The sequence below is a fragment of the Heterocephalus glaber genome, unplaced genomic scaffold, assembly GCF_053883595.1.
Source record: "Heterocephalus glaber isolate CG9 unplaced genomic scaffold, H.glaber_assembly_v1.0 deba00000768, whole genome shotgun sequence".
NCBI lineage: Eukaryota > Metazoa > Chordata > Mammalia > Rodentia > Bathyergidae > Heterocephalus > Heterocephalus glaber.
The window spans coordinates 10,443,830-10,462,527 of NW_028258162.1; the positions used below are offsets into that span (position 1 = coordinate 10,443,830).

At 42.0% G+C, this 18,698-nt stretch overlaps 2 pseudogenes; both read right to left on the reverse strand.

Annotated features, from left to right (window-relative positions):
• Nucleotides 1–1,240: 1,240 nt before the first annotated feature.
• Nucleotides 1,241–15,238, reverse strand: LOC101702968 (RWD domain-containing protein 4 pseudogene; annotated as a pseudogene).
• LOC147829090 (U2 spliceosomal RNA) lies at nucleotides 14,980–15,060 on the reverse strand (annotated as a pseudogene).
• Nucleotides 15,239–18,698: the final 3,460 nt, after the last annotated feature.

Below are 18,698 nucleotides of genomic sequence, written 5' to 3' on the forward strand. Positions count from 1 at the left end.
TTTTTTGCAGTATCGGGGATTGAACTCAGGACCTTGTGCTTGTGAGACAGGTGCGTTGCCAGAGCTAAATCCCCGGCCTTTGTTTTCTTTTTCAATGATTTACATTGTATATTTGTGTCAAAGGTGTATAAGACTCATTCTGTTGGACTTACCAATGAATCCGATTTACAATGTTCTCCTGGAACAGAGCTCGGTGGTAAGTCTGGGACTTACAGTATATCCAAAAATCAGGATAATATAAATTCCAAAAGTTGACTCAAGATGAAACATACCTAAAAGGCCAACAATAATGGAGAAAATTAAGAAAGTTCTTGAAGGATTACCTCTAAGAGAGAGCCATAACCAAGAAACTTCCTGAGAGGAATTTTTCCTCCTGATCTTTAATTTTTAAGGAATGAATTTAAATGACTCTGGGGCCTGGTGTCTTAGTCCCTTTCCTGTTGCCGAGACACAATACCTAACTCCCACAATTTAAAGGAGGAAAGGTTTATTTTGCCTCCCAGTTTGTGCAGATTTCAGTCCATATAGTTGGCTGGCTCCAACCCAGGGCTGCATGACAGAGGGGAAGCAGCTCAAGGCATGCAGGGGTGTGCAGAAAGGGAAATCAAGGGAGGAGGCGGGAGCTAGACCCTCCAGGCCACACCCCACCTCCTCCAAATGGACTTCACCCCTCAGTTTGGCTATAAACTCCGCAGTGGACCAGTCTACTGATGAGCATCACATTTCCAAGATCCAGTCACACCCCCCCCCCCCAAAGGCGCACCTGTGAGAGCATGAGACTCTGGGAGGGCATCTAGATATAAACCACGGCACTGGAGAAAGAAGTTTCCGAAAACCACTTTGCAAAAAGCCCAAATGACAACCACATAGTAGAAAAAGAAAACCAGAAGACAATTTCCCCTGTGAATATTGATTTAAAAAGTCTTAGCTAAATATTAGTATCAGCTTCAAATAATATGTTAAATGTGCACGTCAGAGGTTTATTGCTTGTATGGAAATACTGGTCAGTAGTCGGATTTCTTTCCATTTTAAGACACCGAGATAGACGCAGGTGAACCATTCGGTACTCGCTCCAAATAAAACCCCTTTAGGGCTTGGTTCTCCAATTCCTCTCACTAAGTTCCACAACAACAAAAACCCCGGACATCACATGCGCAGCAGACACAGGAAAGGGTGGCGATGGTGAGAAGGAGGCAGGCAGGAGTCGCAGACTCCGGAGCCCTCTGGGCCTTCTGTCCAGCTAACTTGGGACTTCGTTGGTGCAGACACAGGCAGCCCGATCCGAAGCTCGCTGTCTCCAACCAAGGACCAAGAAAGGAGCCGTCCGGCCCGAGCAAAAGCCTTGAAACAATGAGCACTCGCGTGGGGCCCCGCGGAAGGCACAGTGGCCTCGCGCCACTGCCACTGTCCCAGCGAAGAGCGGGTAGGGAGTCAGGCTCTTAGCACCGCCCTTTGCTCCACTCCTCACGACGTCAGTGGGGGCCTTCTCAGCAGCCTGCACCTCGCCCTTAGCTTGCAATAAAGAGGCGCTCTTCCAAACCTGCAGGGAGTACCTGGGGAAGTCGGTGGAGATCCAGAGCTCTCGCTACTGCCCGTTAGTGATGAAGCTGCACTCACGGGATAACAAGGCACACGGGTGTGCCCCAGCGGCGGAGAGGCAGGTCTCTCCCTCCTACCCAGCAGCAGGAGTCCCTGTGGTTAGCAGGGGCTGAGGCCGAAGCCTAGACTTCTGCACTGCAACCGCCCCAAAGTAAGGAGGCAGCATCCTGCTTCCCCTGCTCAGGTGACAGCGAACAGCCAGCAACACAGAAGGTTTAAATCAGATTGAGAGTCACTAACTTAGTGCCCAAATGTCCAGGTTTCCCCTGAAACCACTCATCTTAACAACCAGGAAGAGCTCAAACTAGTCAACAAAGGGCGCTGCCAACATGGCGGGTGCCAAGTACGGGATGGTAAGATGCCAGAATGGGCCGACAAAGCAGCTGCCATTCAAAAGGCGATGCAGTGAGCGATTCCACCAGCTCGAGACAAGCACAGGAAGTAAAAGTTGCAAGTATTGAAAGAGAGAGCAAAAGTTCCCATATTACAGCTGATAAACAAGGCATCTAGAACATCCAGGAGAAACACATGGCACACTATTTATAATCAAGGAGTTCAGATAGAGAGACAGTTGTCAAATGTCTTCAAAAATGGTATCATTATTTTAGATTGCCAAAAAGGGACGTAGAGTTTTAAACTATGGTTGACCTGTAGAATGCAATACCCTATAGCTGTTTTAAATAACATGTAGAACCATACGTATTTTTATGTAAATATACCTGTATCAGTCAGGAGAGGCTAGGTATATGCTCTGGTAACACACAGTCCCCCAAATCTCAAAGGTTTCTTTCTTGCACATTTTACATATCGATTGTGAATCAGCTCTGCCTCACCTTCTGAACATCATCTTAACTTTAAACCTCAAGTTAACGCAAGAGTCTCTTTCTAAGTTTGTGCTTGTTTCAGGGTAAAGAGAGGTAGGAAAAAAGTACAAGCTAATTTATAAAGCTTTTGCTTGGAAATGATTCATATTGCTACTCACATTTAATTGGCCAAAGCTGGTCACATGCTCACGTCTGAGGTCAACAGGATGGAAATTGAAAACATTTTCATTTTCATTGGTACACATTTGCAGTACGTCATGATTACATTCATTGTGGGGAATTGGTACATGTATGTAAAACATTTTCATTATGTTTTCTCCCCCTTCCATCCGCTCTCTTGATCCCCCCCTTTTTTGCCCTTTAAATTATTTATACTTTGGATTTCTCATGGAAGAGAAACCATGAGATAGTAAAGCTGTGGGTCTGATTTACTTCACTTACTATTATGGTCTCAAGGTGCACCCATTTACCTACAAATGACTTGAGTTTACCCTTCTTTATGGTAGAGTAGTACTCTACTGTATATAAATACCACCTTTTCTTTATTTAGTCATCTGTTGATGGGCATATAGGCTGCTTCCAAGATTTAGGTAATATAAATTGTGCTGCTACTGTATAGACAAGGTTATGCATGTATCACTGTAATGTAATGTCTTTAACTCATTCAGGAAGATACCTACAAGGGGAATAGCTGGGTCAAAAGGAATTTTTAGTTTTTTGAGGAATCTGGATACTAATTTCTATAGTGGTTGTACTGGTTTACATTCCTATGGACGGTGCAGAAGGGTCCCTTTTCCCCACATCCTCAGCAGCATTTGTCATTATCTGATTTCTTGATAGCAGCCATTCTTTCTGGAGAGAGGTAGAATCTCAGTGTTGTTTCAATTTGCACTTCTCTGATGGCCAGAGATGTTGAACATTTCTTCATGTGTTCAGTGACCATTTGTACTTCTTCTGAGACGTCTCTATTCTTTTAGTTGTCCTTGTTTTGGTTGGGTTTTTATTTGGGTGGGTTAGTTTTTTTTTTTAGTTCTTCATATAATTCGTCCTCTATATGAGAAGTAGCTTGCAAGTCTTTTTTCTTCACTCTGTTCATTGTTTCCTTTTTAAAAAATTTGATATGATATATTTGATTTGACTTTTGTATTTTTGAGGCAGGGTCTCACTATGTATTTCAGGCTGTCCTTGAACTCACTATGTAGGTCAGGCTGGCCTCAGACTCATGGCAATCTTCCTGCCTCAGCCTCCCAAGAGCTGGGATTACAGGTGTGCGCCACCACACCCGGCTATGTTATATTATAAATTTAATATAATTTGATATGATTCCATTTAGTGATTTTTGCACTTATTTCTTGTCTGTTCAGAAAGTTTTTGCCTATGCTAGGTCTTCAAGAGTTTTACCTCTTTTATCTTCCATCAGATTCAGTGCTTCTGTTTTAATATCTAGCTCTTTGATCCATTTTTATTTTATTTTAGTACACGGAAAGAGATATGAATCTAGGTTCAATTTTCTGACATGGATAACCAGTCTTCCCAGCACTGCTTGTGAAAGAGGCCATCTGTCCTCCTGCATGTCTTTGGCCCCTTTGTCAAAGATCAGATGGCTGAATGTACCTGGGGTTGTTTCTGCATCCTCTATTCTGGGCAGATATTTTTTTCATAGTTTCAAAAAGATGAAACACTGAGGGTAGGAGAAACTGTTTCAAGAAAATTGGGGTATTCTCCTTGTGTGATGCTCTTTGTGAAAGCCCACATTGTCCTCATGAAGAAAGCTTTCCTGATAAGAAACTTCCTTATTCTGTGTAGGAGCAAAACTATATGCCCTTGGCATTCCCAAGATATATCTACAAATGGCTTTAACCAATGCCCAACTTTACAGATGTTACTGGAAGAATAATATTCACACCCTTCCATGATCTCTAGGGGCTTCCTGTGAATGGGAATGAGTATGGGAGAATAAATTTGTCTACAGTTTCTCTTCTGCCTCCAAAGGCAATCACAGGAGCACAGCCTAGTATATAGTCAAGAAAGACTGTAATTTGTATTTTTGAGGGGTGCTGGGGATGAAACTCAGGGCCTGATGCATGCAGGGCAAGTACTCTACCATTGAGTTACACACCAGTCCCCCCAAACACTGTAATTTCTAAATCCCAACAAGTTTGTCCTTTGGCCAAGGGGTTGAAGGCTGTATTTCTCTGAAACGTATTAAAAAGGGACCTCATTTTCTGCCCTCTGATTCGTTTTTTTTTGGGGGGGGGACCGGGAATCAAACTCAGGTCCTTATGCTTGCAAGGCAGGCAATGGAACCACTGAGCTAAATCCCTGGCCCGCCCTGGTCTTAATTATGCATCACCCTAAAGTAAGAATTAGACCTGGAGTAAGAATATGAGAAGAAAAGCGCTGAAGTCCTTCTGCAGGGTGATGCGTAGAATGTGCTTTCTACTGGGAGCAGGGGCGGCGTGCAGATCTTGTTGCTTCTAGGAAACTGTTCCTTGCCTTTAGTGTAGATGCTCACTATTGTCTCTGAGGATCGTTGGCGTTGGGAGAAAAATGGGAATGTGTGTGAGGGAGCTAAGCAGGTATATCTGTGTGGAGGGTGCATTTGAGCTTGTTTCCAAAGAGACGGTCACCAAGACTGGTAGCTGCAGGGACCGTGACTTCTACCTCACTTTGAGAGATGATTTCTGAGACAGGAAGCAGAACGGAGTGCCGAGTCAACCCCGGATAGCTCTGTCCATGGGCGCTCAACTGGGAGAGCTTCTTTTTACGTTTCTTAGTACATGCTTGCTGTAAGTAATTATTACACTCACTTTAGAGAGTTGGGGTGTGGACATAGCACACTTTAATTCTCTTCACTCTCTCTTCCCTTCTCCTCCTCCCATCTCTAGACTCTTTTCCCATTTGAAAAGGATGTATCTCCCTATTTCATGTCATCTACCTTTTATTTTCCTGTTTAAAGTATTTATTCTCTAGGTTTCTCATATAAGAGAAGCCATGCTTATGTGTTTGATTTATTTCACTTAATATTGTGGTCTCAAGGTGCATTCATTTTCCTACAGAGGACTCAAATTTACCATTCTTCATGGATGAGCAGTACTCCACTGTGTATAAATACCATATTTTCTTTATTCACTCACCTGTCGAACATAGAGGCCACTTCCAAGATTTAGCTATTATGAGTTGTGCTGCACTGAACAAGGGGATGCATGTGTCACTGTAATATAATGTCCTTAACTTTTTTGGAAAGACCTTCAGAAGGGGAATACCTGGATCCAATGGAATTTGCAATTGTAGTTTTTTGAGGAATCTCCATACTGATTTCCATAGTGGCGGTATGTGAGTTCATACTCCCACCAACAGTGTAGAAGGGTTCCTTTCCTCCTGCAGCCATGGCAGCTTTTTAAAATTATTTGATTTCTTGATGATAGGCATTTCACCTGTATGATTCTTCTGAGGCCTCTAAGTGTATTTGTGTTGTTGTTGTTACCACCAGAGATTGAACCCAGAGCCTCAGCACCGAGCTGCATCCTCAGCCCTTTTTAAATTTTGAGACAAGTTCGCCCTAAATCATTGAGTTGCCAAGATTAAGCTCAAACTTGTGATCCTCCTGCCTGAGGCTCCCAGAGTGCTGGGATCACAGGTGTCACCATCACGACCAGCCTGAGTGGGCTCTTACGTGAGACACTACCTAAAGCAGGCATTGGGAACCTAGGGCTAAATCTGGCCCATCGTTTGTTTTTATAAATAAAGTTTTATTGGCTCACAGCTGTGCCCATCTGTTTACATATTGCCTATAGCTACTTCCATGCTACAGTGGTAGAGTTGAGTAATTGTAGCAGAACCCCTGAAGCCTAAAATATTTGTTTTCTGGCCTTTTGCAGAAGAAGTTTGCTGGCCTTTTATCTAAAGTCAGTGCTTCTGAAGAGAAAGTTGCACACAATCAAAATTACCCTTGAAAATATTTTTTTATTGTAATTCAGACTTTATTGCATATTAGTTATGCCATTCCACACAATTTTAGGTAAAGAGATTTTGAGAAAATATACTGGGAGTGTTGAACAGATGACGGTGATACTGTGAAAGTGTTCAAGCATTTTACGCAAGGCAGTAAGATGCACCATGGCCACCATCACCCCCAGAAATTTGTACATTTCATATAAAAACAGTAAAAATAGTTCATTGGAATTCAATTAGCATTAATTATTCTTTGTAATCTAGCAATTGTGGTAAGCTTGAATAATTTCATAATCTTAAGAGCAAAACAAAAAAATTTTTTTCCTCAAAAAGGAGTGAACAAATCAACATAACAAAAACTACACATATACAACCCTGAAAACAAGTTAGCATATTCTAGTTGGCATATTAATACTAATTCAAGAAGTAAAACGTGATTCAGTTTTTAAAAGAGATTAAACTTCTTCACTGTAATTGTACTTACAATTTCAAACAGTTTAACAGAAGCCAAACTTTACTTTGTAAAAGCCATGGATACACTTCAAATTACTCTTACGCTAAGGTAACTTCTTTAAAATTTCATTATTCTTTAAAACCTCAGGCACAAACTGCACAGGCATAATGACATACTAACAATCCACCCTTCCAGACATACAGCAGAAGTTCTAAGTGTTCTTAAAATGGAGGGGCTACACCAAGTCACTAAATCACACATAAACACTGATAACCCTTCCTAGTAAAACTGTACCAATAATTGTCTTTATTAATGACTTTAAAAAGCATGTATAACAGTTCAGTATTTGAAAGACTTCCATGTGTATTAAAAAGATCAGAGATGAATAAGTGCATTGGACTTGAAAAGACACTACAAAAACAATATTTGAAATGTAGTTTTATGTTGAACCCACTTAAAGACCTCAGTTACCCAACAATTGCAAACGCAACAGCAGATAAATAAAAATTCATTAAAATCATTGTCTCCAACTATATAAAAATTATTAAGGCATCATTTACTCCCATACTGGTATATGCAGGAAAGAGAAATGTTTTAAATAGTACTTATATGATTTTTTTTCTCACTCTTTTTTTAGACAGATTCTCTCTAGGTAGCCCAGGCTGGCCTCAAACTTACGATCCTCCTGCCTCAGTTTCCAGGGTGCTGGGATTACAGGCTTGGACCACCATAGCTTGCTTTATGCAAATGCTTTCTAATGTAATTGGCAGGTTGGTTTTCATACTCTCCTATTATATACATTATTGAAAGCTCTTATGATCAAACGTCTTGACCCAAATCGAGTGGTCTTCACTGTTGAAAAATCAAAAGTAACTACAAAGAGTGTGATATAAAGTTCAAATACCAGTATTTAAATTTCTTTGAAGTAATTTCTGCATCAGTAATTAAGCAAAAGAAGAGATGAAGACTTTATTTTGGATAACAAGCCTATTAATATGAAACATGATATAAAATAATTATACACTCAATATTCTGCTTTGACAGTTTGAAGAGGGTTTCATACTCCTTTAAAAATTATCACATCCACTAGAATAAGTTCATATGAATTAACTGGTTGCCCCCTGTATTTTTCATTTACAAAGTTCTACAGGTTTTATAAAGTATACTAAACTAATATTTTCACATTTTAAAAAAGGCAAATTTGCGAAAATAATTTAATTCAACCAGATCTGTTCATGAACTTTCTGCTTACATTTATTATGTAAGAAACATACAAAGACTGTATTTTATAAAAAGCCACCTCAGTACCAGAAAATAGTAATGAAAGATGTTGAACCCAGTTTACTTTTTAGAGGATGCTCTTTCCTTATGTCAAATTCCAAGGGCTGGCCACCATCTTTAGAACCAGTTTTGCTTACATGCTTTTCAACAGCAACCCTGTTCCAGCCTCGAGGAAGTTCTCCTTTGTGATGTTTCACCTGCCAGCTTACATTTCTGAGCCTTTGAAAGTTGTTCTTTTTCGTCTTTTTTCTTACTTGATGGGGCTATCCTAGGAGTTCCAACTGAGATGACTGCTTATGGATGCCGTAGAATTAATAGGATGGCGATTTTCCATGAACTGCTCTTTATTGCCTTTGGCAAACTCAAACAATGTATATAGGTCACAGCAGTTCCAAGGTTAACGTCCACTGCTTCCTGTACCTTGGCTAATATACTTTGCTTTACAGCTGATGATATGGTGTTGTTAAAAAAATTATTCACAGATATAATTGGAGGTGTCTGGGGATGTGTTTCTGTCCACGAAATCTCTAATAAGAAGGCTTTGGGATCACCACTTCCACCTATCCTATACTGAAATGAAACTGGACTTCATTCCCGGAAACTTTCATCTCCATAAGTAGAACGTGAAGCTTCTAGTTCCATCTCCTGGTCGTTCTTGGGCTCATCCCGCCGGGCGCCTCCCCGGCTGGCAGCGTCCGTGACTCCGTAGAAGGCTAGCGCGGTGGCCCCGAGGCCAGGGCGAACCCTTCCGGCGCCTCGGGCGAGGTGAGCCCGCACCCTTTTCCCAGCCGAGGAGCCCAGATCACGGGCAGCCTGAAGCCGGGGTGGCTGAGCCGCGGGCTGGGGGCCAGGAGACACAGGCCTCTGAGGTCGAAAATCTTTTAGAAGGTGGAGATGAATATGTTATTGCCCAATAAGCCCAGCGTTTCCTCCAGTGATAGGTGTTGTTTCTTCCACTGACTGCTCAGTAAAGTAGTTGGCGTATGTTAGGGACCATGCTATATGAAAAATGCACACACCTGCTAGCAGAATTACCCTTAGCACAGAGAGAGAAGGCGCTCAGGGAAATGCTACGGATGAAAGGCAGGTAGATTCATGTCTTCCTTTTCATTTTCACTTTCGGTTGTAAGCTTTTGACAGAGAAGGTGGGCAGTGCCATGTGGTCTATACAATTTGTTACTCCTCTCTGTTTTTAAAGGAGGGCTGCAGAGTTGAATTTAAGTAAGTTAAACGGATGCACACTGCAACTCTGTTTTGGGAAAAGCATGGTACAATGAAAGAGTTGAGTGTTGCGGGTTGCCCTGCTTAAGGGAGGAAGTCCTCTCAGTGGGAGGGAAAGATTTTTCCAGTAGTATAAAGAATCAGAGAAAGACCTTTCTCCATAGAAAAGTAGGAAGGCGAAACTTGAGACAAAGAAAACAAGCTAAGAAATGGGTTATGCCAGTAGAGAATCTTGTGAGAAGTGTTTATTTTCCTTTTGGCTTAGATTTTTGAGAATATCCACAATTTGCCTCCTGTTTAGAATTCATTTGCCACCAACATAATTCTCTTGAGTTAGACATAATCCTTCAGTACATCCTCAGGTTGGGATATTGTGGAGAACCAAAGGATGGGGCAATAAATAAATGGTCCTTTGTCTTTCCCCAAATCACACCTCTGCCTGAAATGGCAGTTGCATTAGTCAGCTTTCCCATCTCTGAGACAAAATCTCTGACACCCACAATTTAAAGGAAGAAATGGGTTTTTGGGCTTATGGTTTGACAGGGTTAAGTCCATGGTCGGTGGGCTCCACAGCAGGAACATCAGGGTGGAAGGGCCTGGGGAGCACAGCTGCTCACTTCACGCTGGCTGGGAAGCAGAGGACAGGGGAAGAGCCCCAACAAGAGATGGGCCCTGCAAAGACACGACCCGGTGAACTTTGTCCTCCAACCGGCCCCCACCTCCTAAGAGCACAGTCAGCTATGGACATCAGTGGATTAATCCCACTGATTAGTATAGAGCACCTCTTCAAAGTCTTTTACTGCAATCAGGTTGACAATTAGGATTCACTGGCACAGCAGTACAACACTGTAATCAAGACAGGCTGGTACTTCCAAGGTTTTCTGCAGCAATCAGCTTCAAATTGGGCAGAGGCTCAACATGAAAGCACGAAGCCATGGCTCACCATCTATTTTTGTAAATAATTGTTCCTTTATTATTGGAACACCGTCATCCCCATTTGTTTCTATTCTGTAGCTGCTTTTATGATAGGAATAGTCACTGCTATGTGGCTGCATGATTTGAGAGCAAACCTGAGCTTAATTTGCTATTTCTCTTTCCCCACATATACATATGGAAAGGTGACTGATTCCTGAAAGGGGTGGAGAATAGGACAGACCCAGGGGAAAGGGGTGAAGACGTGAGTTACATAAACACGGGAATGCTTTATAATGGAACACATTTGATGTGTATCTTCATAACTTGTCATCAACTTTCCTTTTTCACTTGGAAGCCACTTTTAACTGGAAGAAAAAGGTGCTATCCAAGGAACCATGCCAAGTAGAGCTCTACAACACTGAATTTAAATGTGGCTGCTCCTATTCACCAGCCTCAAAGCACATGCCAGCTGAATCTGTGTATCAGCCAGTCTACAACTTGCTACTTGTTAGAAACCCCCAGTTTGTTGGTGGCTTGCCTAGGCTGAGAAACTCATATTACCAATTCAAAATTGGGCTATCTGCTGGGTGCAGTGGTGTACATCTGTAGTCCACACACTGGGAAGGCTGAGGCAGGAAGATCCCATTAGTTCAAGAGTTCTAGACTAGCATGGACAACATATCAAGACCACATCTCAAGATAAATACATAAATAAAATAAATAAAAAAATAAAATTGGGCCACATAGTCACTGAAGTACTTAGAACCTTGATACAAAGTCTGATTTAGAATTCTAATTACAGGGCCAGGGATTTAGCTCAGCGGTACTATGTCTGCCTCACAAGTGCAAGGTCCTGAGTTCAATCCTGAGTTCAAGCAATTGAATTGATAAAAATGACAAATCAAATAGCACCTGAATTTGATCAAATGTATAAAGTTTCATGCCTCTCAACCAGGGCTGAGGATTCTAATCTTCCGCGAGTTTTGTAAACTCCTGGTACTCAGGCCACCAGGGCCACAAATCAACCCAGGCCCCCAGAGGTAGGCTTCAGGCCTCAGGACTTGAAGACTCCAGCAGGTGACCCTGTCCTGCCACCGTGCCTATGTGGGAAGCAGTGGTGAAGGAAAGGCTGCACCACGGAAGCCGTCAGGAACTTGGCATTTCAAAAAGCATGAAAGGCTTTGTATCTTGCTTGCTTCTGTTCCCGAGCAGAAGGCATTTTAGGAGTTCTTATTTGGTCCAGAAATGTGAGCCGCTCTGCTCAGACTTCATTAAGGCTCATGTGGGCGATGTCCTCATGAAATCACTTTGGCCATCTGGCAATGTAACAGGAAGTTATTCTGGTTTTGTATAAAATGAAAGAAATGGGGTGAAGCAGGAAGTAAAACTTATCCAAATGGCTTTGATTTTTCTGCATGATGCAAGATTTTTTTCCCCCTTCTCTCCTATTTCCATAGAACATATTTCTAAAGCTGAGTTTTTTTGCATTGTGACTCATATTAAGAAATAAGTAAACGAATACTTCAAAGGCTTCACTAAAAGCATGTTGCTCAATATCTTATTTTCACAGAGAAGAATGTATAAGTCCAATCAATGAATGTTTGGAATGAACACTGAAGCAATATTAAAGCTGAAACAAAAATGTATGCAAGGCTTGTCAGCTACAGGACAGAGTCGGGAGGATTGCGTAGACAAGGTAAGGGCATGGCCTCCTTAGATGTGGTATTTTGAAGTAACGCTACAGAGCCCACTTCTTCCTAACACCTTTGCTTGCCGTTTTATTAGCTGCCCTTAGATAAAGAACACTGCCTCAGGTTATAGCAGTTGAGCAACACTGAGCATGCCTAGCTTTCACTACTGAATCTCAGTGTGTTTTGCAAACAGTATCTCTGTCTCTCTGTCTCTATCTGTCTTCCTTGTTCACAGCAATATATAAAAGTAACTACTAATCAAAATTTGTCCTCATGCCCCTTAGAATGGCTGCTAGCAACAAACGAGTGAACAAACAAACAAAAGCACAGAAAATGACAGCTGTTGATAAGGACATGGAGAAACTGGAATTTTTGTGCATTGGTGGGAATGTAAAATGGCACAGATGTTAAGGAAATGGCATAGAGGTTCCTTAAAAAATTAAAATCAGGGCTGGGGATGTAGCTCAATGCTAGAGCACTTGCCAAGCATGCATGAAGCCTTGGGTTTGATTTCTAGAACTGAAAAAAGAAAGAGTGAAAGAGTTAAAAATAGAATCACCATGTGCTCTAGCAACCCCACTCCTGGCTGTAGACCCTAAAGAATTGAAAACAGGTACTTGAACAGATATTTCAACACCATTCCATAGCAACGTTATTCCCAAGAGCCAAAACATGGAAGCAACCCAAGTGTCTGCTGATGGATGAAGGGGCAAACGTTTTTGTTTTTGAGACACACAAACCCAGAAATATTATTAACCTTTTAAAAAGGAAGAAAGCTGAGTGTGGTGATGCACACCTGTAATCCCAGCACTCATGAGGCTGAGGCAGCAGGATGCCACAAATCAGAGGCCAGCCTGGGATACATAGGAAAACAATGTCTAAAAAAAGAAAGAAAGAAAGAAAGAAAGAAATTGTGACACACACATGCTAAAACCTAGATGAACCTTAAAGACATTAAGTGAAATAAGCCAGTCACAAAAGGACAGATGATTTCACTTATGAGGCTCCCAGAGTAACAAAATTCACAGGGGCGAAGGCAGAATGGCGATTTCCAGAGAACGCAGGCGTTGGGTGGTGGTGGGAACAGCAAGTGACTGTCGCACGGATACAAAGTTTCAGTTTTTCAAGATGAAAAACTGTGAAGAGGGATGTACCCATGGCTGTGCCCATGGCCTTGAATTATACATTTAAAAGTGGTTCAAGGGGTAAATTTTACAGTATATATGTTTCACAGTGATAAAAAATTACGAACACTTTTTAAAGGAAAAGTACTGTATTATTTTCTTTTGGTGGTGCTGGGGATCGAACTCAGAACCCTGCACCTTCGAGGCAGGCACGGTGCCACTGAGCTACATCCCCGGCTCCTAGAAAAGTATTCTATTAGACCGAAGTTGATGCCACGTGCCTGATAACTTGCAGCTGTTACTGTTGCTCACAGAATAACTTATCTCGAGATGACTTTGCCTGACAGGAAAGCGTGTAGCTTCTCTGTGGTTCTCTCTCCACACTAAATTCTGCACACTGTCCCCTGGTAACTGTGATTCAGCCTCAACCCACAGGGGGCCTTGGCATTTGAGAGGTCCGAAGAGACGCATGTCCTGGGACTGGCACGACTTCTCCGTGGGAGCTTGACCATCTGGCCCTTTCCCTGATTTATAAGGTCTCTTTACATTCCAAGAATGCTACGTTTTGTCATTTTTTCTTCAACCTTTATGTTGTTGTTTTTTCTTTGTTTTACTTATGATAGACTGAATGTATAGAAAGGTTGAACATATGTAAACAAATCTATCAGCAAGCATCACCATAACCTTCTACTTTTGGTGCCATTCATAGAAATTAAATTCCTCCTTCGAGAATATATATATAAATATGGGCCACCTGGAGACTGAACAGAACTTCCTGTGTTCTTTCTCAGCTGCTCAGGGACAGGGACAGAGCTCATGGCTGGCTGAGGTGGCAACATTCTATTCCAACTTTCTCAGCTGACTGGCCTTCCATGCCGAAAGGGCACTACTGGGTTCATCCTCATTCACACCGAGAGCATGTGTCCCAGGCATGGAGTGGGGGATTTGAGGCTTTCTGCTGCCCTAAAATTGATCCCTAGCACGTCTTCACTTTGCGGGGGGGGGGGGCTTGGTTTACTTTTTCCGACATAGCCTTATGGCATCAGCAATCGCCAATGTCCTGCAGCAAAGAGGGCTAGAGGAAGACAAAAAGGAGTGAGCAGGGAGTAGAGAGGTAAGAGGAACCACAGCTGCAGCCTCCCAGTCCAGGGCAGACCCGGACCTCTCTTCTCCCCAGGGAACAGGAGCAGGAGAGGATGATGGGGGGCTGAGAAGGAGGGGAGGCTTTCTAAGGAAATTTTCCTGATGTGAAGTATCTCCCTTGCCAATTAGAATTCAGAAATCAGCAGCCAAACTTGAGAGTGAAAAAGAAGGCCAAGGTCGGATCTTTTCTGGTCAGTTACGTGAATGCTAGAGACAGATGCCCAGCCACACCGCATCCCTGCTTTCCGGAGCCAGGCCTGGGCCTCCACATCAGCCAAGAAGGCTGAAGACAGCGCACCAGGTGGGGAAGACAGGGCGCTATTCCCAGGAAGAAATGGGGACAACGCACAGCTGAGGAGGCAGTAAAAGAAGCAGCAGTTGAGCCCTTAAATTCACAATTGGGGAGGAGAAGAAAGTAAAAAAGTTGCATTTTCTTGATGGAAAGGGGGAAGGTTCTTTATGACACTTGGGCTGTTCAGAATGTAGAAAGAACATATTTGAGGAAACATATATTTGAGCACCGATTTACTCTGTAAAAAAACAAAACAAAACAAAATCTCTCTGTCCTAAACTAATGGAAGGGATTCTCCTGGGCTCATGTGCAATGGTTTTAACATTACTCACTGGAGAGATTGGACTTTCTGGAGTTATTTAACCACTATGTTCAGTATTTTAGGACTTTATGATAATTTAATACAAATTTAGCTTTTCTTAATGAAAAAATTATATTATAATTATAATTATATATATAATATTCTTTATATATTCTTTCTATATTATACATAAATAAATTTATATTTTTTACCTGTAATTCTTTTCTACACTTGATCTTAGCCAAAAGGCTGAGAAGCGATTGTAATTCTTTTCTTAAAGAACTGGTTTCAATATTTGTGCTATTTCAATGTCATAAATCAATTATTTAGTGTTAAAGCTGGCTTTGAACTCACCATGTAGCCCAGGCTGGCCTCATGCTTGTGGCGACCCTCCTGCCTCAGCCTCCTGAGTGCTGGGACTATAGGCGTTTGCTCCCATGCCCAGAACCAGTGTTATATTTATTTTATGGGTTTTATCATGTGCTCCATTTGCTCGAGCTCGTAGCTCCCGACTGTGCCCCCATTAAGGATGTAAGAGTGCTAATCCGAGCATGTCCTTTTGTTGTTATTGAGTGCGCACAAAGCAGTTGTCTATATTTAGGCACATTATATATTTCTTTCTTTTTTTTTTTTTGGCACTGGGGATCAAACTTGTGAACTTGTGCTTGCGAGGCAGGCATAGGAATCACTGAGCTATATCCCTGGCCCTGTATTTCTTAACTAGAGTTTTCATTTTAGGAAATCGGCAATTGTAAGAAACAGGTTTCCCCAGTGGTGAAGTCTTGCGATATGGTACAATCAAGACACGGCCCTTGATACAATCAAGACAGGCAACACTTCCATCGCCGTGGATACCCTCAGCTCGCCTTTTCTTTTTTCAGCTAGTCACACTTCTCTTCCAATCCCAACCCCTTCTTAACTCTCTGAAATTAAACTGCTGACTTATTCCTTGTTTCTATTCCTTTGTCATTTCCAGAATGGTTTGTAACAAAACATACAATCTCTGGCCTTTGGGGTTGCGTGTTTTCACTCAGCATCACCTCTGGAGATCATCCAGGTTGCTGAGTCTGTCGGGACTTTGCTCCTTTTCATCGCTGAGGAGTATTCCACAGCATGGATGGCCCTGTCCACCCACTCACCCACTGAAGGACGTCTGGTTTGTCTCCACTTTTAGGGCATTATAAATAAAGCTGCTACAAAATGTTTGTGTACAGGTTTTCTCATGAACGTACATTTTCATTTTTCTGGTATAAATTCCCAGGGGTGCACTTGCTGGCTCATGTGGTAGTTATGGGTTTTTTTTATTTTTTAATTTTTGGTGCCAGGGATCAAACTTGGGTCCTTATGCTTTCAAGGCAGGTGGCGGAACCATTGAGCTAAATCCCCGGCCCAGTTATGGGTTTTAGAAGAAAGTGCCAAAGTGTTTTTGAGAATGACTGAGCCCTTTACAGTCTCCCAGCAGGGTGTGAGTGATCCAGTTTCTCTGCCTCCTTGCTAGCATTTGGCATCACTATTTTTTTTATTGTAGCATTTTTGATAGGTATGTAGCGATGTCACACTGTGGTTTTAGTTTTATTTTCCTAAGAGCTATTGATACAGAACCTCTTTTCATGTGCTCTCCTTATGTTTATTTTATATATAATAGCCTGACTTGGAAGCAGAAGGCAAAAGTACCACATTATCTTTTATGGTGGATGAAATTATAGTGGTTAAGGGCCAGGGATTTAGCTCAGTGGCATTGCACCTGCCTTGCAAGCACAAGGTCCTGAGTTCAATCCCTGGTACAAAGAAAGAAAGAAAGAAAGAAAGAAAGAAAGAAAGAAAGAAAGAAAGAAAGAAAGAAAGAAAGAAAGAAAGAAAGAAGAAAGAAGTTATAGTGGTTAAGAGTTCAAGTTCTGCTCTCACATGACAAAGGTCAAAATCCTAGCAAGACTCAGGTTTCCAAATGCTCTCCTCAGTATGGCCATCTGTTTGCATTTTGTGAAATGAGTAATAGAGCTTAAAATTAAGCAAGGAAGGTAAGTCTGAATCACATCAAAATTTACTGCCAGGAATGTGTAAACAAACTCTGAAGAAGGAGATCAGATGCTCGGTGGAGGGGTTGGGATTGATTTTATATCTTTCTATATTATTTGAAAAATATCCGAATACAAAAATAAGTGATGGTGCCAGATTTTGTATGTTTAGAGATACTGTATTTTCTTTGTATCTCTTAACAACAAGCTATTAGTCCAAGTGAGTAGTAATCAAAACAAAGAGCACACCTCAGCTCTTACTGCAATAGAACCTTCACTATCTTTAGTATATTTATATAGCTATGCTCGAAGTACCTAATAGATGCTGATTTTAAAAGGATTGTAGGCTTTGATGAGAAGAAAGAAAAGCTTATGAATGAATTAAGGAAGGAGAAAGAGACAGCAATAGAAAACAAACATCATGAAAGCTTTCAGTGTTACAATACCCAGGAAGAATATTCTTGGTTTATCATGTAGGCAGAAAATCGCCACACAACACATGACAAAGCTATCAGGGAAACAGTAAGTTCTCTTCTGAGGTGGTCATGCATCATATCCATATGTGATCTTTGGACTCTTATGTCCTTGAGACTTTTTGAATTTCCATTCACCAGTGCTAGCATATAGATCCAATGCAAACATCTGTTAATTCTCATTTAATAGTTAACATAAAATGGCATGTAATGTCACAGCTTTATGGCCCAAGCACAGCTATATATCAAGTGAATGGAAGACCCAGTTATTATCTGTTATACTCATTTGGGATGGAATTTATGTGATCTTAATTTTTGGCAAATGGTCGAAGTCTCTTTCTGTGAGCCATTTAGAATAGTAGGTGACACTCAGATGGCACAGAATATAACCCGTTAGTCCTTTTGGATGTCTGTTTGTCATAATAATTACCTTTAAGCATGATGTTAATAATTATAGCAATATTTTTACATATAAGAGCTTTTAAAGTTATAATTCATTAAGGCTGACATTTTTCAAAGAGCACGCCTCTAGCTTTTAAAACAAGTAATATTGAAAAATAGACACACATTATTACAAATGTGGTGACATTGCACAAAAATAAGCTAAAAGGAATGGCAGATTAATGGCAGTGGATCTAGGAAATAAAACCATTTGAAAAATCTTTTTCTGCTACATAAACACATGTGTTTGAAGAAATAAAAAAAAATTTAAAATACGGTTCTGCAGCTCCTACACAGGGTCAGCGGAGCATCTTGAGAGTAATGCAGGGTCCATTCCAGAGGATGACTTACAGCATCTACAAGGTCAGGGAGACGAGGAGGAAAGTTTTCTTTTCTTTTCTTCGGGTAAAACTAATTTTCCAAAATTTTGGTCACAGAATGCGAGCAACCAGACTGGCTGACCGAGACACTGGCTCTGCTTCCGGTTTAGTCTTCTCCTCTCCCGCTGTGTAAAACATTAGGTGTGCTGGTGACTGCATACCCAAGTGGCCCCAGCTCTCCACTCTTCCCTCCAGCCCTGTCCTCTGCAATGTGACTGCAGTTCTCACCGTTGGGAGGTTGTGCGGGTGTCCTCATCGGCCGCGTCCAGGCTGACCTGTGACCTGTGCTTCCGCTACAATCCAGGTGAAGTGCAATGTGCCCGTGCAGAGTTCAGGATGCTGTGCTTCTACGCTGTTCCCGGGAACGAGTCCAGCCTGCATATTGAAGGGTGAGAGGGCCAAGGGAGCAGAGGTGAGTTTCCCGGCGGAAACCACCCCACCTCAGCCCATCCCCAGCCTCCCCACCAGCTGGCGGCTGGTGTGTTCGTGAGCCCAGCCAGGATCTGCTGAGCATGGTGCAGATCTGCGAAACCACCCAGCAGCCCTGCAGAGCCGTGAGATAAACAACTGCCTTTGTGTCAGGCTCTGAG